This window comes from Neofelis nebulosa, chromosome 14 (genome assembly GCF_028018385.1).
Source record: "Neofelis nebulosa isolate mNeoNeb1 chromosome 14, mNeoNeb1.pri, whole genome shotgun sequence".
Lineage (NCBI taxonomy): Eukaryota > Metazoa > Chordata > Mammalia > Carnivora > Felidae > Neofelis > Neofelis nebulosa.
Window position 1 is genome coordinate 14,330,129 of NC_080795.1, and position 23,521 is coordinate 14,353,649.

At 39.5% G+C, this 23,521-nt stretch overlaps 1 long non-coding RNA gene across 1 annotated transcript in view; it reads left to right on the forward strand.

Moving 5' to 3' along the window:
- The window catches only part of LOC131494951 (uncharacterized), a 33,398-nt gene extending 26,495 nt beyond the window's left edge, over positions 1-6,903 (forward strand). The window contains exon 6 of the long non-coding RNA XR_009253673.1: positions 6,777-6,903. This is a non-coding gene — a long non-coding RNA (uncharacterized LOC131494951). The remainder of the gene's footprint in view (positions 1-6,776) is intronic.
- The last annotated feature ends 16,618 nt before the right edge of the window (positions 6,904-23,521 follow it).

The following is a 23,521-nucleotide window of genomic DNA, read 5'->3' on the forward strand; positions in this document are numbered from 1 at the left end:
CAGGCACCCCTTAAACTGGCATGAACAGGGGAGAGGGGCAAAGGGAGAGAGAGGGAGAGAGAGAGAGAGAGAGAGAGAGAGAGAGAGCGAGCCAAATAGGCTCTATGCTTAGTTTGGCTCTTGTGAGCTATTGTTTAAATTATTACTAATCGTATTCAATAAGGAGTCATCTACGGATATAATGAACACAAATCTAAACTTTATTTAGTCAAATAATACCAGCTGCAGGAGCCTTTTGGAGGACATCATTTTGTATGTATGCAGATCAGCAATGACCTTTTAATTACCAAATTCAGTCATTTCTTTTCTGGTTAAACTATCACATTCAACATTGGTGATTAACTTCTTGAAACACTTTTTTCCTTTGAATTTCCAGATTTCATTTCTCTCATGTTCTCTTCTAACTTATCTCATTGTCTTTGTCTATTGCCGTCCTCGCTCCATTTATATGTCCGTACTATGCCAGAACTGGAATTTTGACTTTGTTCTTTTGTCTCTCTACATACTTGGTCTGGACCATGTTACATTCATATGGCTGTAGCAACCATTTTAAGCTGATTATTTTCAAATCCTGATCTGTAGCTACATTGTGGCCCCTGAATTCCAGGTTCATACCTACAGGAGGTCCATGATCAGATGGGCTGCAGGCGTCTTAAGCTCAAGACTTCAATAGTAAATTTGTCACTTCCGTAACTCTCAAGTTCCAGCTCCTTTCAGTACTCTGTTTTGTGTAGTGGTATCATGGTTGACCCATGATTTAGTGGGTGTACTGGCGTGGAGGATTCCATGCCCTCTGATTTCTGGTTGGATCTGACCAATGAGGGGAGGGCAGGAGAGAAAAGGGCAGGAAGAGAGAAAAGGTTGGGTTACCCTGCTACTTCTGTGTCTTGGAATTGCTCTTCTGGCAGAGGCTTCTTCCACGGCTGTACGTCTTGCTGAGAGTGCTCCCTTCCATGCCTCTAGCTCTCATCTGGTTTTTGTTAAAAGCATTTCTTCAAAAGTTCTTTTTTCTTTTAAGAGAGAGAGAGAGAGAAAGTGAGCACAAGTTGGGGAGGGGGAGAGGGAGAGAGAGTATTAAGCGGGCTGTATGCCCAACATGGAGCCTGTCACAGGGCTCGATTCCACAACCAGGAGTTCATGACTCGTTTGGTTTCACTGCATTTATGGGACAATTTAACGTTCCGTAGACAGAAGGAAAGCGCTCTGGTATTTCATTCTTAACACTTAAATTGATCCTATACTTGTATAAGGACAATAATCTTATTTAATTGGATATTCTCCACAGAAAGCCCTTTATATGTGTTTTAAATTTTAATGACTTCATAACAATGATAAACAGCAGCACAAGGCATGACATTTGATATAATCATAAGGTAGAGTTTGAGCAGTGAGACTAGAGGCGAGGCCAGGGAAAGGGCCAATTCATGTGAGGCCAGGGATGCTCTACTAAAGCCTTGGGCAGTCTTTGGTCAGCGGATGTCACCGAGGATTATAAACTAGAGGTAATATCCAGATTCATATCTTGGACGGTTCACTCAAGCAGGGATGTAGAGGCGAGACCTGTCCACACCAGAGTGGATCTTCTCTCTCACCAAATGAGGCACAGAAGACGTTTACCCACTATCAAATGTTTCTGAGCAACTTTTTCACGAAGTAGATGTGGACTGATGTTCCTCTGGGTCCATGTATGGTTCTGGGTCCGCCTGCATCAGAATTACCCAGGGGATGCTTGTTTAAGAAGGTAATTGCCAGACCCTATATCATACTTACTGAATTAACATCCTTGTAGATTGTTAATATTAAAAAAATTTTTTAGAGGGAGAGTGAGAACATGAACAGGGGAGAGGAGCAGAGAAAGAGAGAGAGAGAGAGAAAGAGAGAATCCTAAACAGGCTCCATGCTTAGTGTGGAGCCTAACTTCAGGCTCGATCCCATGACCCTGGGATCATGACCTGAGCTGAAATTGAGTCGGACGGTCAACCGACTGAGACTCCAGGTATCCTAAAGGTAATTTTTTTCCCTTTTAGTGAAAGAGTGAGGATAAAGTCAACCATTTTCTAACCAAATGTATATTTAATATTAGTACCTAGTGAGCTAAACTTTGTGAAGATTCAGAGACTAATTTTTTAAAAATGCATTTGGATTTCAGGATGCTCACTGTGTACTGGGAGAAACAAATGTGTACGTATAAGTATAATGTGGAAGAAATAAAAATTAAATCTCCTAAGAGATACAAATAAAAAGAATCTGGTAGTTGAGGTGTGGAATTTCTCAAGATTTTGCTGTTATCTTGAAGTGCTCAATTCAAATACATTTGTCCAAATTAAAAAAAAAACCTCACCAAAAGGAAACATTTCCTCTTTCTGTTGCTTCAGGGCTAGCTAAAATCTTCCTCCCATTGTGTGTCCTTGGGTATCTAAGTATCTCCTGTAGTTTCTTTTAAATTTGCCCCATGACTATATGTGGTCTCTTCATTAATTCTTCCCAAATTCCCTCTGAGTTTGCTTTCTGTTTTCTACCAGACCTTAACTGATCAGTGGTCTTGGAGTCTTTCACACAGAAAACTGAGCCGGTCCCTCCAGCATCTGCAAACTTTTCTGACTTCAATAGAAATTTGCTGTTCCACTCCTAACCCCCTTGGAGTGCAACTGTGACTTGAGTCCCTTGAGAGTATCCTGGCTTGAGTCTCCCACTTCCAGTAAGGTATTCAGGCAGTTTAAAATTTAAAAACCTTTAACTCTGAAGGGAGCCGAGAATTTGCAGCCATATCTCTGCAAGGACCTCCCTCCACCACCACCCCCATCCCCCCACAGCTGCCTATCACTTTTCTTTCTCTTGCTCCTTCATTTTCTCTTCATACATTCCACAAGAGCAGGAACTGGTTCCTCCTTGTTGCCACCTCTATTTCCAGAACCAAATCAAGGGCTCGCTACATTGTAGGCTCTTGATATTTGGTAGATGGATGAATGAACGCATAGCTAAACAAAAAAATCTCTGACGACCGTGTGGGTCTCAGGTTTCTGTTGGTGTGGTAAATTGTTTGCAAGGATGGCTCCAAAGCTTCCCTTATGTCTGGGGGCCTTCCCCCTTGCCAGGTGACTGTGCCAGTCCGCCTACCACAAGGTGGTATCTATTCCCCACCCGCCTCCATGTACCCGGGCTACCTCCTGACTTGCTTTGGCCATTAGAGCTTGGTGGAAGTGACGGTGTGTGACTGCTGCAGGAGGCTGTCAGGGGCCTTGCGGTGTTGCTCGGAGGCACAGTGTAAGGGAGCAAGTCTAGCCAACCAGAGGACAAAGGGTCATGAGGAAGAGGACAAAGGAAACCCAGCTGACCCGTGGCACTTCCTGCCAGACCTGTGAGTGAAGCCAGATACTGCCGGCCCCCCCAGCCGTTCTAGATGAATGGGACTGCTTGAGTGAGTCCAGGTAGAGGCCGACAGGAACCACCCGCCAGCATGCAGAATCACAGGAAATAATAAATTGTTGCTTTTTCAGGCACAGGACTTAAAAGATGACATGACTTTAAAAATAAACACGTCAGTGTCATTCCCTTTGAGGAACTTATAATCCACTGGGAAAGACGTGTCACGTATACTAATAATTTCTGGCTCTTGTTTGAGTAGATTATGGATACAATTGTAGACTCTTCCTCCTGGAGTTGTGAATAATTCTTGGCAGCTGGGAAAAGGACCTCTCACAAAAATAAAATGAAGACAGAGCGACTTTGAAAAAACTCACATTTGGCCTAATACATGTGAAATATCGGAAATGGGGAGACACACATGCATAAAGCTGGGGAATTGGAGCCATTTATTTTATGCATTATTTGGGAAGGAGGTATGAATTTAGTATTGTCCTAACCATCTCAGCTTTTCTCTGTGGGAGCATGCGGGAAGAATATATTTACACTGGGTTCTATACAGATATTACATATATTTTACATACAAGCTCTGACAGACTCAATTCAGACGGAAGAGTAATCTTTCAGATACTTTTTACTGCATTTATATTATAAATTCCATTTGGTGGGCGAATATCACTGTAAGCCTCGGCATTCATATGCTAATGTTATAAGTTGGAGTTGTCAAGAGAATTATGCGCAGGCTTGAGTACATGTGTGTGTGAGTGAGTGATATTTGTGTTTGCCAAAGCAGCATGTGCTCCTGAAGGGAGAGTGTGTCTTATCTTACTAGCTGTCTGGTCTCAGTTTCTCTCTCTAATGTGCCAGGAAGAAAATGTCTTTATCACTGAATATTTTGGTGATGTACAGATTCCAGGATGCCCTCCAGTGGTATGAGACATCTGTGTGTGTGTGTATGTGTGCACGCATATATGTGTGTGTGTGTGTGTACATACATTTGTTAGGATGGGGGATTAGAATACTTTTGGCGACTGTGTTCTTATTTCTTGGGATACCTTTTAACCTTCTCTCAGAATTTTGAAGTCCTTTGGTTTCACTGCATTTATGAGACAGTTTAACAGTCCGTAGACAAAAGGAAAGTGCTCTGGTATTTAATTTTTAACACTTAAATTGATCCTATACTTGTATAAGGACAATAATCTTATTTAATTGGATATTCTCCACAGAAAGCCCTTTATATGTGTTTTAAATTTTAATGACTTCATAACAATGATAAACAGCAGCACAAGGCATGACATTTGATATAATCATAAGGTAGAGTTTGAGCAGTGAGACTAGAGGCGAGGCCAGGGAAAGGGCCAATTCATGTGAGGCCAGGGATGCTCTACTAAAGCCTTGGGCAGTCTTTGGTCAGCGGATGTCACCGAGGATTATAAACTAGAGGTAATATCCAGATTCATATCTTGGACGGTTCACTCAAGCAGGGATGTAGAGGCGAGACCTGTCCACACCAGAGTGGATCTTCTCTCTCACCAAATGAGGCACAGAAGACATTTACCCACTATCAAATGTTTCTGAGCAACTTTTTCACGAAGTAGAATGTGGACTGATGTTCCTCTGGGTCCATGTATGGTTCTGGGTCTGCCTGTATCAGAATTCCCCAGGGGATGCTTGTTTAAGAAGGTAATTGCCAGACCCTATATCATACTTACTGAATTAACATCCTTGTAGATTGTTAATATTTTTAAAAAGTTTTTTAGAGGGAGAGAGAAAACTTGAGTGGGACAGAGGGGAAGAGAAAGAAAGAGAGAGAATCCTAAATAGGCTCCGTGCTTAGTGTGGAGCCTGACGTTGGGTTCGATCCTACGACCCTGGGATCATGACCTAGGCTGAAATCAAAAGTTGGATGCTCAACTAACTGAGCCACCCAGGTGCCCCAATTGTTAATATTATATCCTGACTTTGTTCAAACTTCTCCCTTTATCCAGAACATTTTCCCTTTCTCCTTCTCCATCTTAGTCATTTTTTCAAAATCCAGCTAAATCATCGCTTCAATTCCAAGTCAGGTTGGAACTGATCACTCTCTCCACTGTGCTTCTACTGTTCCCTTTAATCATTTCTACACAGAATGTGGCGGAACATTAATGCATTCTTTGTTCACATTTGTATTCTTCCCACTAGATCTTTAGAGAACAGTGATTATGACCTATGTGTGTTTGTTTTCTTGCTGCCTACCACAGGAGTTTAAGGACTTCATAAATATTTTTGGATATATATAAGAATAAATGAAAATTTCTTGAGTGTGTCCACATTTCTAATTTTTCTATGGCCACTTGTGTTCAGTTTAAGTGTTTATTGCATGCTTGTTTTGTGCCTAAGTCTGTGCTTACTATTAGGAGGTCATAGGTTTCTAGTTGGGCAATGGGGCAATATAACACAAACTCATGTGTTGTGGTTCATGCTGTGATGCTATGGACAGTTCCTATGTGACGAGATCAACACTGGTTAGTATCTTAGACACCTAGGTGAAAAATTTGGGATTTGAAATAGACCTTGAGGGTCCAATACAGTTTAGAAAGGTGAGGAGAGACTATACCATTCACAGTCAATGTTTAAGTAGGTATGTTTATGGAAGAGGCCAAGTTCACAGTAAGAATGGAGGGTGAACAAAAAAAAAAAAAGATGAGTGAATTGAAAAGAGTGGCTTTCTATAAGTATGGAAGAATACATAGATAATTTTTGGAGGAAAATAAATGAGATCCTTGGCAACATCTAAGAAAATAATTTTGTCATACAAAATGGAAAAAATAGGGTGTAAGCAGTGGGAACTACAAAAAACAAACGAAAATATTCAAATTCATGAGTTTGTCTAAATGGTCTGAGAGCATCTTGTCTAAAGAAGGAAGCTATGTATGATGTGACATGTGTGCACGATGAGTAAGACCACTCTGCCCATTTTAACTTTTCCCGTGCTTCATCATGATTTAAAAATGAATCTGGTACCTACCATTTTCCCTACACTGGACACATGGGGACTGTCTTTTGGGTTGAACCAGGGCTTCCAATCCCAGGAGTTTCTCCAGAAGAACAACTCTGTGAGGAAGCACGTCTTCAGGATGGGGAGCTGGTGGAGTCTATCTTACAATGTGAAGGGTCTCACTGGTGACACCAGAAACTATTCAAAGGGAGAGAGAATGATGCCTACCCTAGGTCCCAATCACAAACTATCAGGCATGGTAGACTCTTGTTCCACCTCAGTTTCCTGACCAATATGCTACTTTTATTATTTGTATCTAGATTTCTCTGTCTGTGAGTAGCATTCTGTGTGGCCTTGGCTGATGAAACCGTTGACACCAAGAATGAGGTATATGATTTTTTCCTTGGTAGGCTCACTGTAGCTTTGGTCTCTCCAGGCTTGGAGATAGAGCCACCCTATATGTGAAGAAGTCTGGGACTTTCTGCTTTAGGACTTCTGAAGAAGAAACATGAAGTCAACACATAACGAGGGGCCCGACGGATTGTGTCGGAAACAAACACTGAGGCGGGTGTGCTTGGCTAGCCAATGCATAAAATTCAGAGGAAGTTGAAGTGTGCATAACTAAGATATCACACACAAACATGACATATATGAGCTTTGAGAAAGAAGCATTGTACAAACAGCGTTTATGGTTTGTGAATTATGGGGCTAGATAAATGTGAGCTAAATCGTCAGGACAACTTGGGAGATTTCTGCCTCATGAGAGTTCCCAAAGATTCATTTATATTTCATTTCTCTGTGATGTATGGCTCCATACATTTTGGGCAGAGCAGAGGGAGAAAGACTTGTACCTGCAGTCTAGAAGTTCCCGCCCACCTTGAAGGGTGCTGATTCTGGCAGTTACAGCTTGGAAGCTCTCATATGTTTTTGGAAGAGGAAGGTGATTCTTGCGGAGTGGCCACCCGCAGCTTTGGGAGAATAGGGGTTCACCTGACACCGCACCTTTTACAGTGGGGACCTCTTCAGATGACCTTGGATAATATTCATTCTTCTCTAAAACTGGGATTTGGCTGACAAACTACATGAGTTACGGCATCTTTTTATTTGTGTGAAGTAGAGACTGGAAATTTATGGAACAGGAAGTGATAAATCAAAGAGATGGGAATGAATAAGAAATGGCTCCCTTAAACTTTTGTATTTGTTGATGCACCAGCAAAAAATAAACAGCCTGGAGAAGTGAAGACAGTAAAATACTTTTGAGTTCCTTCTAGAAATGCATGATATAAATGTGATGCATTATATTCATTTATGCTCCTAGAAGGCACAGTTTTTTTTTTTTTTTGGAGTGCTCAAAAGAAAGAATGATTTGATACATGGAGGAAAAGTGCTAAAAGAAACTTTTAAAACATTTGCCACTGGAACATCATTTCAAACCTGTCAGAAATGTGAGCAGGAAATAGAAAACTTCTGCCTTGACAATGTTTTGGGGAAAATGGGCCAACTAAACATCATTTGAAGGCAGTAAGGAGGAAAATGCTCAGAAACACAATTTTATTTCCTTTTACAAATTCTTCCTCCAGAGTTTTTAGTCACTCACAAAACAGATGTCATTTTTGAAAATGCAGAATTGCAAAACACAAAAAAATCAGCCTTCTTCAAGAATCCTGTTGTGCTTTCTTCTTATTTGCTGGTAGAAAACATGTGTGTCTTGAATTCCAATTATCTTTTCAGTTCAGTATTTTCTTCAGAGAACAAAAACTTTCTGGTACAGCTGCAGAAGCACAAACAAAACGGTATCACAGAAGAGCAACCAGCACCTTGGAACCAGCTGTTTATGCTATTTTGTCATCTTCTTTTTAACCCTCCGAGTCCTGGACAAGAGTGGGGAATATTCTGGAATATGATCAGCTCTGCGTGTGTGTGCGTGTGCGCGCGCGCATGTGTTTAATGCTTTCTCAGCTTGCACTGGAGGGCTGTATGAAGACAGACAGGCCTGTATCCTAGTCTCAGCATTGCCATGTATTAATCTTGTGACTTTAGGAAATTTATTTAGCTTTTCCAAGCTTCGTTTTCTCATCTACAGAATATTTACCTCATAATGTTGCTGTGAGAATTAAGACAGTGCCTATGAAAATACCCAGCGCGTCACATGGCACATAATAGGTGCTTGATAGATGGTAGTTATCATGAGACTGCGACCTATTTGAGGTCAGTCTTGTGTGCTATCCAGGTGATAGTTGCTTTGCAGCATTGCATAAATATCTGAGCACCTACTGTGTGTAGTCTCTTTCACCCGTGCTGTGGTAATTCTTCCAGAAACCTGTATAATTGTGTCATTGTTGTTATTTTCTAGATAGGAGACCAACATGCAGAAAGGCTCAGGAGATTGTTGAAGTTCCAGGCAATTAGTGGTATGCTGAGGCTCAAATTCAAATTTAAAGTCAAGCATGCTTTCCGGAGAGACTTCCTAAAACAAGACAGAATGAAACAAAAACAGAACAACTACACAAAACTAAATCAATAGGGGTGAGGATATGTTGGCGTATCACAGTACGTGTTCAGTGGAAAAGTCAGTCTGCAAAAGCAGGGGAAGGCAGGCGGCCTCTGGGGCTCTGATTCAATCTAGAAGCCTCAGAGGTGCGAGTGTTCAAATGGGAGATTTACTATGATCTGGGGGTATGGAGCCGGAGGCTGCTTCCAACTGAAATTATAATTTCATCTTTCCAATCCACAGAAAGTGCATTAGCTATAATTTATGTTACCTTGAGCCACGATCATCCACACCTTTGGTGTTTTGCAGGCTCCCACTGACTTTCAGAAAAGGAAATTTAAAGGCATCTACATGGCATGGGCTGCACCTTTACTGACACATGGCCAGCAACTACAAACTTTTCTAAGAAAAGCAACTTTCATATAAAAGGCTTGATTCCATACCCTGTAGCTTCATGGAGGCTAAGTAAAAGAGTGTTTTTTTTTAATGAAGTGAAAAGTAAGATATTGTGGTTTCTTCAGTGTGAATGGAATTGATTCAAAAGACATCCTTTTATTTCACAAGCTCCTTTGAAATGAAATCAAAGGGGATGAAGGGGCAAAGGAAAAACAACCTATCCATCTCCCCAGAGAAAGAAGGTTTTCCTATTAGAGTGTGAATCCAGGGGCAAGGACAACATGCTATTTCTCTTACTGTCTAGCTTCGCACTAGGCCTTTCTTTTTCATAAAGTCAGGGCAGCTTAATCGGAAATTAAAATCCCCGATACCTTCCACATGAAGGTTGGAGGTGGATGTTCAGATCCTTGGAGTTGTCCTGGGATGTGGCTGCCAGGACTGAATCTCTGATGGATGCAGTGACTTTGAGGAAGAGGAGGCTGGGCTGCCTGGGGACAGTGCCCGCCAGCATGACTCATGAGGAAGGACAGGGTCAAATCAAAGGTGACTGGCCGGAAAGACCTTTGGGATGGAAATCACAGTCTTTTGTTTGAAGGCATCTTGTTGCTGGGTTACACAGGACTTCTAGATGTTGCCTGTGTCTTTTCTTTTCTTTTTTTTTTTTTTTAATGTTTATTTACTTTTGAGAGAGACAGAGACAGAATGCGAGTGGGTTAGGGGCAGAGAGAGAGGGAGACACAGAATCCGAAGCAGGCTCCAGGCTCCGAGCTGTCAGCACAGAGCCCGACGCGGGGCTCGAACTCATGAGTTGCGAGATCGTGACCTGAGCCGAAGTCAGATGCTCAACAGACTGAGCCACCCAGGCGCCCCTGCCTGTCTTTCCTCCCCAACGAAAACCCCAAATGACCTTGCAGTAGGCTTTCCATTTTGCTCCACGTGGAATGTTCAAGACGGCTTGCTTTTTGCTTCTGGTGATTTTGGAGGGAAGCAGATAGCTTAATTTCTCTAAAGTCTGTATGTCTATTTGCTTGATGCCCTTTAAGTCAATCCATGTTTTCCTGGAGTAATTAATGGTGGGGAGCGAAACTGGCAGGTTTCAAATCCCACTCCTCGCCGACCTTTTGGAATATTTTTTAGATTTTAATTGGTGTTGGGAAAAGGAGACCCTCTGCAAATTTTACCAGTGATCTGCTACCCTTAATATGATTGGGCAAAGGGATGGAGATGAGGTCTTGATAGCATGACTTGGAACTGATGGTGGAATTGCTATCACAAGTGGGTTGGAAAATGAAGGGGTTCTTACTCTTCCTTTACACTATGTTGACATAAAGACACCACTCCTCAATGTCAAGGCTACCCTTTATTCTGGAGTTGTTTCGCCCAAGCTCTTGGATGATGAATTTTTGCCAAGATGAACCATGAAAACTATTCTCGAAGATTAGGGAAATATGAATAATAACTCATATCTCCATTAGGGTGACTGACTCTCTTGTTTTGCTTGAGGCTGAGGGGTTTTTTCGTAGGATATGAGATTTTACATTTTAAAACTACAATAATCCCAGACAAATATCATCCTATCACAGGAGGACAGCAGAGCGTAGAGTGTTGAACTGAGAATCAGAAACCCTGATATGAAGATTGGGCTATTGAACTGACCAGCTGTGTGGCCTCGAATAACCTTTCTGAATGGCAGTTTCTTCAGCAACAAAACGAAAGCTCTGGCTGTATGGTCCACGGGGTTCCTTCCTGCTTCGACAGCCCATGATTTCAAGACTGTTTGCAGTGTCTGGAATGGAAGCAAAATAAGAAAGAGTTCGTGGAATGTCTTTAAAAGGTTGTACTGCAGCTAGGATAGGGGCTGCCCAGCCTAGAAATCTGGAAAGACCTCCATCTCTGTTGCAAGCAGCCTGTGCTCATGCATACCTTCCTGCAGTCTCCTGGAGTTCCAAGCGAGGACGCTCAGCCTCCTGTACCCTGTGCAGCCTGCCCCGTTCACCGGAACTCTCCTCTGCACTCTCCTTCCTCCCACTGCCGCGACCTTGGTTCAGCTGGCCATCACCCCTTGCTTACGCCCAGGTCGCTGCCGCTCTCATGTTTCTTGAAATAAAACAACTACATTATTTATGTATTTTATGGTTTAAACTCTTCTTTCATTTTCATTGCATTAGCTTTTCTCCACAACTCCCAAATTAATTTGACCTATTGAGGCTTTACCATGCCTGACCATAAATCAAAAATTATAGTTACATGCTGAATTTGGGAAAATATTCTCATGGTGGTAGGAAAATTAGCATACTTCTTGATCACAGTCTTATTTATACTTCTTTTGTCAGCCCTAATTTGTTAGTTTAAAATAACCCCTCTGCCATTATTGGAAACACACATACTGTGTTGAAGTCCTACGTGTTTAAAAACCTTTAATTTGAACTTATACTTTTTCTATTTTAAGGTGGCTTATACAAATAACTAATACAAAACAGGACCATTAAGAATAAAATTAAAAGACACCATCTAAAGCAACAGATCAGAGAGATGTCACTTGACACTTAAAACAATATTGTAATTATTAATAACAGCTAATAATAAGTGTTAGCTGTAACGGAGTGCTTACTGTGGCCAGCAGTGGCACTTTCCATGAATCATGTCTTTGTTTCCTAACAGTTAGGGAACACAGAGAAACACTTGAGGCACATAACTCTGTTGTCTGATTAAAGAAAATATATACCTTGATGGGTAGAAAGCAACACTTTCCTGAGCTAAATCAAAGGGACAGTTTGTTATGTTGTACTTTTCTGAAGCACTGTGATAACATGCAGAAAACTTTTTTCAGTCACGATTTTGCAAAAGCCACAAACGCTTTTCAAAAGAATGCTTCTTGTTTTGACCTGTAAAAGCTTAAGTGGTAACATAAAATTGTAACTTCGCAGAATACTGAATTCATCATGAAGGGCTGAGTAATTTTTTAAAAAAATAATCAGTATTAATATAGGGATAGACTTTAGGGAATGTCGTGTGGAGAACTGGCATGCCCATTTAAACATTCTCTTTAATACCAGACGTCTTGAGTAAGCCATCTAACTTATAGTTAGATCATGATCTGTTTCTTTAAATGTAGAGCAGGTGTTCTGTGGTTCTGTGGTTAACCCAGGGCCATATATTTTATGTACTAAATGTGTAGGCAGCCAAGTAGATATTCTCATTTGGTTAAAAACCCAATTCTTATTTTCTCCGAGGCAGAAGGCCTACCCACCTGAATACGGGCAGGGACTCCAGGGCCACATGCAGTAAAGATAGTGGTTTGGTCAAAGAAGAGCTTTAAATCTTCTCAAGCTCTTGCACCACCACTTGGCAGAGATCCTAGAGTTCTGCACCATATAGCATGAAGGAACTCATTTTAGCATGAAACGATTTTAAAGGCATTTGTTACCAACAGACCATCTTGTCTGAGAAGGAACTACGTCTTGATGAACTAGACAGAATGAAATTAATTGTAAAAGACGTTTCCTTATAGTTGAAAGAATTGATGCATTGTGTGGAGTTACTTAAAATTGGTGCAGTTAATTGAAATGTAATTAATGTTGGGAAATGCCTTTCAATTCAGTGAGTTTGCTTTTATGCTTGATGCTTGATAGTGAGGTGCATTTCCTGAAAGTAGCTAGGAAGTGAATTGATTTTGTATGATAATTAAAACATACCACCAGAATTTTTTAAAAAGAAGTACAGTCTCCTGTGTGTGTGGCCATATATTGGGTGTTATCTGTCAGCTATAGCAAGGTGTTTGGTGTAAATCAATAAGACAAGGAGGGAATTAGGACATAACCATGGTTAACATCATGTACATTGACATTTACATGTATTGTAAAAATATTTTTGTTTATTCTGACTTTCACTTTAAGATCAAGATTATAATAGAGTCTAATATCATGACTACCCTAGATTTGGTACCCATTAGTATTATTGTTCACAATATATAATAATTAATATTAGGATAAGTATAATATCCTAATATTATAGGATATATAATATCCTAATATTATAGGATATATAATATATAATATGTTATAATATAAATATATTATATAATATATATTTTATTTATATATATAAATTTATATATATTATATATCCTATTACATATCCTATTATATGTGTATTATATTATATATAATATAATATATATATAATATATATAATTATAATATATAATATGTTATATATTGTATGTAATATATATTATAATATAAATATATATAATATAAATATATAAATATCCTAATATAAATTATTAGGATAATTTACTGTTATCCTCATTTTACAGGTGGGAAACTGAAGAACGGAGATATTAACACAGTTGGTAACTGAAGAATCCTGGATTCAAACCAGGGCAGTCTGACTTCCGAATCTCTGCTCATAACCACTAGATAATATTGCTGTAGTCATAGATTGGTGAATTTCATAAATGGTCTTAAATTGCTTTGATCTGATATTTCATGGAGATAAAACACTCTATAAAATTGATCACAGTAAGAAAATTATGGCTAACATTCTCTTATTCCTCATAAAGTCGTTCCGTTTGGAGACAAAAATGTGGTCCTAAAGTTTGTTTAGAATTAATCTGTCATGTTATTTGAAAAGAGTGTCTGGTAGCCCAATAAGCCTATTGTTTGGAACAGATAAAGCATTTTTCTTTTGGGAGACAAGGCAAACTCGATTTCATACTTTTCCTAAGGGGATTGTGCCCACAGAGCTAATTAGGGTACATAATTTTAAAAAATTGGGTTTACTTGAGATAAATTCTTAAGAGATTCCTTGATAAGAGACCTTCTCCTGGGGTCATCTTTTCTAATAGTGAGTGATTGATCAGATATTTTAGAGTAGATGGAGTTCCAGCCTCCCAGCTGGGCCAGTTCCTGGAACCTACGAAACTGAGAGACCATGTTGGCTGAGTGAAGTGACTTGCCCCGTCATCGACAGAGACAGGCATTTCCACGCTCTTTTCACAAAAGTCACGCAATGTCTCAGAACCTGCACTTAATTGCTCCTTACAGCTGAGCCCAAAACCTCCCACTGGGGTCTATTGTAATTATTGCACTCCAGGATGCAATTTTTTTTTTAACTGAAAGAATTTATTGGTTAAAGTATCTTTTGGCTATACCAAATAAAATCTACATTGGTTAGGTTTTAGACAATCAATATTTATGAAGCCAAGACATACACTGGCAAATTCTCTTTTCCCACTTTCCAAGTAATGGTATAATAAAGCTGATTTAAGCCTATCTATGATCAAGATTATATAGAGAGAAGAAATTTCTCCCCAAAGACAGGATGAGTTAAGTACCATCAAATCAAGTAGAGTAGATTAATTAAAGAGTTGGAAAATTCTCACTTGACTCAGCCTTCATATTTTTGTAATAAATAATAAGATAATTTAAAATGAAAATTATTAGAAATGTATTATGCCATCAATAATTTCATTATCAAAAGCATATTCTCTCTATGTGCCTTCAACTCCCAGATGATTAAACATGTTTGCAAGTTGCTGGAGGCAGGTAAAGGCATTCTGATAGTCCAAGGTGGTCCGGTTCGAGTGATATTTTTCAAACCGAAAGAAAAGTTGTCTCAAGTGTTGGTAACCAGAGACTATGGTATGGTACCATAAGGAAGTTGGACCCTTCTTTCCATTTTTTCTTGGAATGAAATTCACTCATTATTATTTCAACAATATATATTTGAGTCCCTACTGTATGTGCTAGGCACTTCATATAAGACCGTCTGTTTCAAAAGTGCCGTGAGTAGAAGCAATTAATAGATAATAATGGTAAGATAACTAAAAATGTAAATTATTAGATCATCTTTCTGACATCAATAATTGATTTACATAATGCACTTTATTTCCTGTCTGTCTTCAGTCATAAAGAGAATAAAACATACTGGCTACTTGGTTGTTTTTTTTTTTTTTTTTTTAAATAATTCTCAGAATACTTACTGATGGAAAAATCCAAGACATTAAAACTTTGTGACACAGTTTTTAAAATTCATAACTGAAGACGATAAGTAGCATACGTGAAGAGTTCATAGATGTCATTCTATTCTCTATTGTGAAAGTGTCCAGATACATATACAAATCTGGCCTTTTTTCCTATTTGTCAAGATGATCTTTTGACCCATTTCCGAAGGTCTCTCAGACCATTAGTAGGTAGCATTTTCTAAATGCTTCACAGAAAGATTAGGGCATATACAATATATTGCTGTTTTTACATTTATTCAATAAAAATGTACTGTCTGTTCATTTTATATTAGCATTGTTTTAGGCAGAGAACATAACATGATAAAAAGATGCATTCTGATTTTCAAGGAATTCACCATTCATCCAGGCACAATCAAGGTGAGAATCAGACATGAAAATGAACGTGGTCTACAATGATGAATGTTGTAATAATAGAATAAATAGTGACGTGTCATAGAATCACAGAGGAAGAAGGCATCTACATTTGAAATTATTGATACGGTATAGAAAACAACCCTCACTTTTCCAATTAAGTAGCCCGAACATTTGGGATAAATTATTTGTGCCATAGCACAAAGTAGTTTCATTTTTATTAATGCTGGACTTTTTGAATTTATAATCATCAAGTTTTACTTAGAGTAAGAAAAAAAAGCAATGAAGTAATCTGCCACTGGCTTTTCTATTTTGGTCTCTGACATCAAGGACTTTGTGAGGAGAATGTGTGAATGTGTAATGCAGTGTCCATGTATTATGCTTTTCAATTTTTGAAATCAAAGTACTCAATCAGCATTAATTAGGAGATATTGTGCTGTAATTTCCAAGTGCATGTACAATGGGTAGTCTTCTAAATTGTGTGCAATTTTCCTTTTCTTTCAAATTTCCACATGGAGCTTTCCCTATTATATATTAAATTGAGAGGCAGTTAGTTTCACATTCTGGGCATCCAAACATTATGTGTTTTTTTGTTGTTGTTGTTGTTGTTTTTTAAATCTCTATGTCATGTGCAAAGTATGCCTACTTCTGGAAAACTTGATCTCTGTTGTTCTCCCCACAGCACAGACTTTATGGGCTTCTGGTAACAAACTTGGAACGGCTCCTTTTGGTTTTATAAATCATGTCTAAGGGATTCTAAACCACATTTAATTACACATGACAGAAAAGCTTCATGTGCTAATGTTCTTCTGGTTGACCCACCATGAATTCCTGCTAAAATTTTCATAAGCCTTGGAGACTATTCTCCAGAGTATCCCCCAGAGCATTTCCTGGACACCGATGATGCAAGAGTTTACCATCCCATTGATGGTTGTCCCAGGGCACCCCAGGATGAATGCTCCCATTCCCTGAAAGCTGCTCACGGACCACGATGCTACTATCAATGGCTGAAATGTGATGCAGCTTCCCCGGCAACTTCCTCCGACTCAGCCTAATGGAGATTAAGATCCATTAAGAGCTCTCTGCTGCATGTGCAATTTCTATTGATCAGATTGACTCATTTCATTTTAGCCAATGATCCTATTACAAAAGCTGCCTCCTTCCAACGTTTTACTGGCACAGGGAAACCTGCAAATGGTCTGTACTGTAACAGGCAGTACAGAGAAGGGCATTGGCTTGAGTTGTGTTTTCCAGTCCCCACTAAACATCATTTGCAGCATATCATTCTTGCATGTTTTGGGGAATTATTATCATTCATCCTCTTACTTAGGATGGTTTGGAGGTTAGAAGTCTGTGGGATTCATTTTTAAACTAAGTGTTATGATCGTGAAACCGTGTTAGCCACACTATAGATGTAGACAAAGTTCAGTATGAGCAACAGCGTGGCTTGACAGTGAGGTTTCCCTGAATTGGAAATGTATGAGGAAAGCAGCTAAGAGAAAGGAAATGTTTGCTTATAATGACCCACTCTATTAAATTAATAGTTATCTTTATTTGCAAGAGGAGGTGTTAAGCTAAGAGGCAGACATTATTGTTTTAGTGGTCAATGCTGAGTGGAATCACGGATTTTGATAAGATGTAAGAAATAGACCTTCTAAAAAGAGTTTATGGGAAAAGAGAAAAGTAGAAGCAGATGTAGAGTACAGCTACCCTGAGTGATGTCCTTTGTCTAATTACATGAATATATGACATGGTATTAATGACTTGCATATAAAATCCCTTCATATTTCCCAAACCTTTTCACATAGAAGAGTAATAAATTCAACGGCTATTTATTGAGCACCTATTATGTATTATATCCTTCATATGTATTGGGACATTTAACCACTTTGAGAGCCCTCTGAACTTTAAATTACTACGAGCCCCATTTTTCAGATGAGGAGGTAAAAAATACAGGGAAGTCAAAAGACTTGCCCAGGATCTTGAGCTGAGCTGGAAGTGTCACAGCCTGGTTTTGAACTCAACCAAATCTGACAGTTTCCAAGGGAAGATTTTGCTGTGTTTTTAAATCATCCCACACTTTCCCAACTGGCTGGATTCTCTCAACAGTTTTGCTCGGTGGGTAAGCTATTATTATTAACTCTAAAGCTCAGCAGAGATAAGCAATCTACCCGAGGTATTACAAGTGGTTGATAGTCGGGTCAGGATTAGAACCTGGCTTGACATACCGTATCACCTTTTCATGCAATTTTACAATCACTTTTACATAGAGTTATGGAATATTTATGTGTCTTTTTATGCTATTCAATAATTGTGGGAGTGAATTTCTACAGTCGAAATTCATTACCAGTGACTGGAATTCTAGTTTCAATTCTACTACTTTTATCTCTACCCTATAACCCCTATTCTAGCTGTTTGTCAAGGAAGAGGCTGTCATATTTATTGAGCTTCAGTAAGGTAGGAGAAGAGCGTCGTATTAGGCCCAAGTTAAAGAGAAAGGATGAGGAGGGATAGAGCCTTTCAACAAATAGTGTTTACTTGTTTTGAGGCAGCAGAAATGCCTTGAATTTTTTTCATGACCAGATAACTCCCGATGTAGAGTCGGGGTAGGCTCCACAACGTGATAAAGTAGGTTTATCGCATGTAGTTTGTTAAATCTGCCAAAATCACGCATTGAGTTTAGGAATAACCGTTTTGTTTTGTTTTGTTTTTTAAAATTTAATTGGACTGTTTTTGGAAGTCCAAATGGACTACTTCTCATTGGAAAAGCAGTTATTTTAATTATGAAATTAGACAAACATATGCTATGTTTCGTACAAACGTGTCTTAGTTTGGAGGTGAATTAGCGCTACAATGGGTGCTTTTTGTTAAACATGACAAATAGCATTTGGTTTCTAATGAAAATTTTCTGAGAAACAGATGAAAAAAAATGCAGTTCAGAATGTTCTTAAGCAGGAAATAATGCGGTAGCAATCAGTTCCCAAGAAGATCTTCACTGCCTAAATCCTAGCTTCTCATAGCTTAATCCTTCAGGATACTACCTACACTATGTCACACATGGGCAGGAAAAGTGATTGTAAATCATAAGGAGGATATAAATCTTGCTCTGTATATTGAAAAGTTCAGATGTTTTCTGGCAGATGTGCATCTTCCAGGATTGCGAATAGAAACAAGTAATGATTTGGGCTGGGCAACAAGCCAATAGCAGCAAAGCATTTTCTTGAAAACAGTAGTTGACTGATCTGGACTATGCTAAGTTTCTTAGAGCTTCAAAAAAAAAAAAAAAGAGGGTCTTTTTATATTTATTGACTATAAACAGAACATATTTTGCTTATTTCCTTATGTCTGCATAATATTTCAAATAGCCACTGAAGAATATATATTTTTAAAGGCGCTATATTTGGGCTTCTGAGAGCTGCTCTAAATGATCGTGTCTCTTTTCTCTGAAAGCGGCATTAAATTAACACAGTCCCTCATCTGGTATGTGTTGAGAGGAAGCAAAATCTCAGAACTAAGAAATATGCTTTGGTGACCTGGGATGCATAGGTGTGTGCATGTACGTGGTATATTAAAAGACCAAAACTTTAAGGGTGCGACTTTAAAGCGGCTTGTTTTTCATTCCCATTGCCCAATCGATTGTGCCTTTCCTGCCCCTGGATGAAATTCAGTGAAGATCCATTAGTTTTTCTGGATTCTTTAAAACAATAGCAAGTCCTCTGGCACTTCTCATTATAAGAGAAGTCTTATTTTAGTAGCAAACTTATCTAGCCTATTGTAATCATGACAACTCAATTTGACTGGAGGTTAAAGCCGTTTCCCCCTCCAGTTTGAGAAGCTGCAGTGAGGAAGAGTGGGTTGGGCGGGTCTTCCCAATTTCTTTGTCTGGCACTCCTCTCTCCATGGTGACGAGCCCCTCTTGGGACTGACTCTGGTTCCTCTGGGGTTGGAGATGGTGGAGATGGGGCCCCCAAAGTTCTTCCTTGACTTGTACTGCCGTGATCTGGAGTTGACATTCTCTCATCTTGGTGAATACTTAAATGGGAGCAGTATGTGTATGCCTACCTTCTCACCTAGATTGCTTTGTGGCATCCTCAGAAATCGGATTCTTGATCTTTCAACTCAAGGCTATTAACACCCTTAAGAGGGTTGATGTGCAGAGTCACCCTAGAAGAATTGCTTGGTCATCTTTACAAGTTATGTGTAGTTAATCCAGGATCCCCTTTTGCAAATGGGTCGGGGTGGGGGAGGGATGGTACTTGGCATTTGTCACTCTGTGCTCAGTTTACTAGGCTCAAATCAAAACTGAGAGAGAAAGAACATCCTATTAAAAATATTCTGTTACACACAGACACTGAGGTCAGCATCTTGGTGCACTGGAGCTGTCTGAAATGATCTAGAAGTGGCCACGCTGGGTTCGGGGCTCTGTAACCCTCCCAGGCACGCTGTTAGGTACGGACTGTCTTTATCTCTATCTTACAGACAAGTAAACAAGGCTGAGAGAAGCGGTATAACTCTCACAGGGTCCACCAACTGTGGAGTGGAGCTGGATTTGGAGCCATGACCCCAGTGGAGTGTGTGCACTTTTAAAAATACACAGTCTTGAGTCCCATCCCACGCCTACTGTCTCAGGAACCCCAGGGAGGAGGGACCCTACAATGTGAGTTTAACAAGCCTCCCATGTGACTCTACTAACAATCCTCCCCTTTGAGAACCACTGCAGTACAATATGGTCGGGAGAGTGGAGCTCTAATCTTTGCTTTGGCATTGATTATATATACAAAGGCACAGCAGTTGTAACAAGCCTGTTTTTTTTTTTTTTTTTTTTTTTTTTTGTAGCTGCTATTGTTGAAAGATCTTTAGCTTTCTTAATGAGGAAAACTTAATAGAGTGCTACTATGAGGCAGAAACTGTTCTAAGTGGTTTACGTACCTTCATGTGCTGTTGTCTCCATCTTATAGCCTAGGAACAACCGGATGGGTCAGTGAAGAGATCTGCTTCATGTGACAGTTCTAGTAAATAGCAGATGAGAGCCACTAAGCAAAACTGTCTTCTCAGAAGGATGAGTCACTGCAGTTCTGATGACCTGGCTGAATTTGGGTCTACACTGAAATGGCAACATAGACCACAGGTTCTTTTTTGGAAGCAAAACTTTAAAACTCCTTTCTCTCAAGACTTCTGAAAGGTTGGATGAGAAAAAACATTGATGGAGGCTTTGCATAAAGACAGCCATTTATTCATTCTGTTAGATACTCTAAAATCTCTTCTGGGGTTAAGCCAAAGCATCATGGGAATTTGCGTGCCTGTAGATATACGTTTATAAACTGCATTTTAGCATTATGCCATTGACCTACATTGAAGAATGTTACAAGAAACGGTGTTAGGAAATGCACTGTATTTACTGTAAGAATATTGTTAAAGAATTTTCTCACTTTGGTACTCAGTAACCTCTTTTTGAGAATCTGAATGAAGTATTCTTTTTCAGTCATTGGTAGCAGCAATAAGCTTGTTTTTCCTGAGCATCTGATTCATTTCTGTCGTGTGGACATAGAGAACCGTATAATCAATCATACTTCTGTCTTTGTGTTATGGGCTCAGCTGTGTCTTTCTCCCACCATGATTCATATGTTGAAGTCTTAACTCCCAGTACCTCAGGATGTGACTGTATTTGGAGATAGGGTCTTTAAAGAGATTATTAGGTTAAAATGAGATAATTAGCATGGGCCTTAATCCGTTGTGACTAGTGTCCTTATAAGAAGAGGAAATTAGGACATCGAAAAGCACAGAGGGAATACCATGTGAAGACAGAGAGAGAAGGCAGCCATTTATAAGCCGAAAAAAGAGGCCCCAGAAGAAACTAATCCTGTCGATACCTTGAATGAGACTTCTAGCCACCAAAGTAATGAGAAAATACATGTTAGTTATTTAAGCCACCCAATCTGTGGTACTTTGTTACGATAACCTTAGAAAAATAGTACATTTTGTACTGGTTGTTGCAAGGCTACATTCACGAGGCACGTCTAGCAGATGCAGAAGATCGAATATCCTTCTTTTTATGTTACCCTTTCTTCTGACTTTATCTACTGTCTGCTTTTCTAATCTGCTCTTACCTATTTCCTTACTTACTTCTTTTCGTCTCTCATGCTGCTACCACCCTTGTTAGGTACCATATCGTGTTTGGCATTCCTACGGGCTACCTACTGGCTTTGTTGTACAGCCAGCTTGAAAGATGGGCTGGATCTCTTGTACTCTTCCCAGGACCTGGAGAAAGGCACTGGTTGTGCCTCCAGGCTTATGATGATCTGGTCACATGTTTCCATTTCTTATGTGGCCATGCCACCCAAACTTTGCCCTGACTCTTGAACACGAGCTACAGCACTCACAGTTTCTTCTTGGAGACAGCCATTCTTGTTGTGATATGCGTCCTGAAGTTGACTCACATGACTGTTTTCTCTAGAGCAATCCAACAAATCCTCGGTCTGGTACCCTTCCTGCTCTGAATTTTGACCTCTCCCCAAGTGCAGAATACTCTTAGGGTTGCCTCTGTCTCTTTGAAGTAGATTTTGTTTTGTTTTGTTTTGTTTTGTTTTGTTTTGTTTGGTGGCATATCCTGGATGACAGCTTTCCTATATGGCCGTGTTTTTTTGCAGTTTTATTTCTTCCTGTGTTTCAAAATTCCTCTCAATTTCTTACTCAGTATGAGCTCCTCTTCTTGTTTCAAACACATATATTTAATTTGCAAATTATTTAGATATATAAATAAATATATATTTAAGTTTTGGTGTACATAGTTCACTTTTGTTTTAAAATTTCTTCTACTACTTTGAGGGATTTGTCTGGGAGGGAGGGATTGTGGAGTATACTTAACCCACCATGAGGAAATGGAAATGGACTTATCTTTTATATTGTGACTTCTACATCATTCTGTGAATTTCCTTACTTCCCTTTTGAAAGAAGGCTGTTTATGCATACATTCACATATTACTAATACAACAGACCATACACATGACTTGGATTGGTTTTTTTTCACCTACCCATACTTGCTTCCTTAAATGTAAAACAGAGATTTCAAAGATCCTGTCAGATATAAGTGAAGTCCAGGGAGACCGTGGATTCTTGCATCTGTCTGAAGTCCCATATCGCTGTGCAGACACATACAAAGGGCACAGATTCCACCCTCACGATATGGAAGAACGTGGTAAATTTGTCCTTGAGGGTCTATGAGGTAAATTATACTTCTCAACACAATATGAAAGATTTTTCAATATTCTCTTTACATGTCTCTACTGCTGAAAACTTGCTCACTGTGTTAATTGTTCTCCCCAAATGTCTCTTCTTCATATCTCCCTCAAAGCTCTTGGTCATTTCCTACACCTCCCCTCCTTCTGCTTTCCTCTCCTTCTACATCAGGCCCTTTCTGTTTTAGTGAATCAAATTTCTTCTCCCCCCCCCCCTTCTTCTAACCTATTACACTTATCAGCATAGCAGCACGAACAGGATCTTCTTTAGAAGGTGGATAAGGGGAACGGCTTTGGAAGCTTTGCTTTTATATCTTTGTTCCTATCAGGCAAGATGCTATGGCCCCTCATAGACACAGAATGCAACCCACGGGCTCTGTCAGAGATACCTTTTTCAGTGGGAAATGTACAAGGAGGCAGGAACAAATCGAGCTTCCTCTGCTTCCCTGGGACCCATTTGTACAAAGAGGCATTTAGAGTCTGTCTAACGATCTTGCTTTCAGAATCCAATTGGAAACAAGTGCACAACTAAGACTTACTGATTTATAACTGAAGACCTTAATTCTCGTTCTTGGTGGGATCGGAAATGATGTCCGTGCTGACATGTGAGGATAGTTAACTCACCTGCTTGCCATCACCTTGACATGAATTAAAAGTTTTGGAGTGGAAGTCTACAGTAA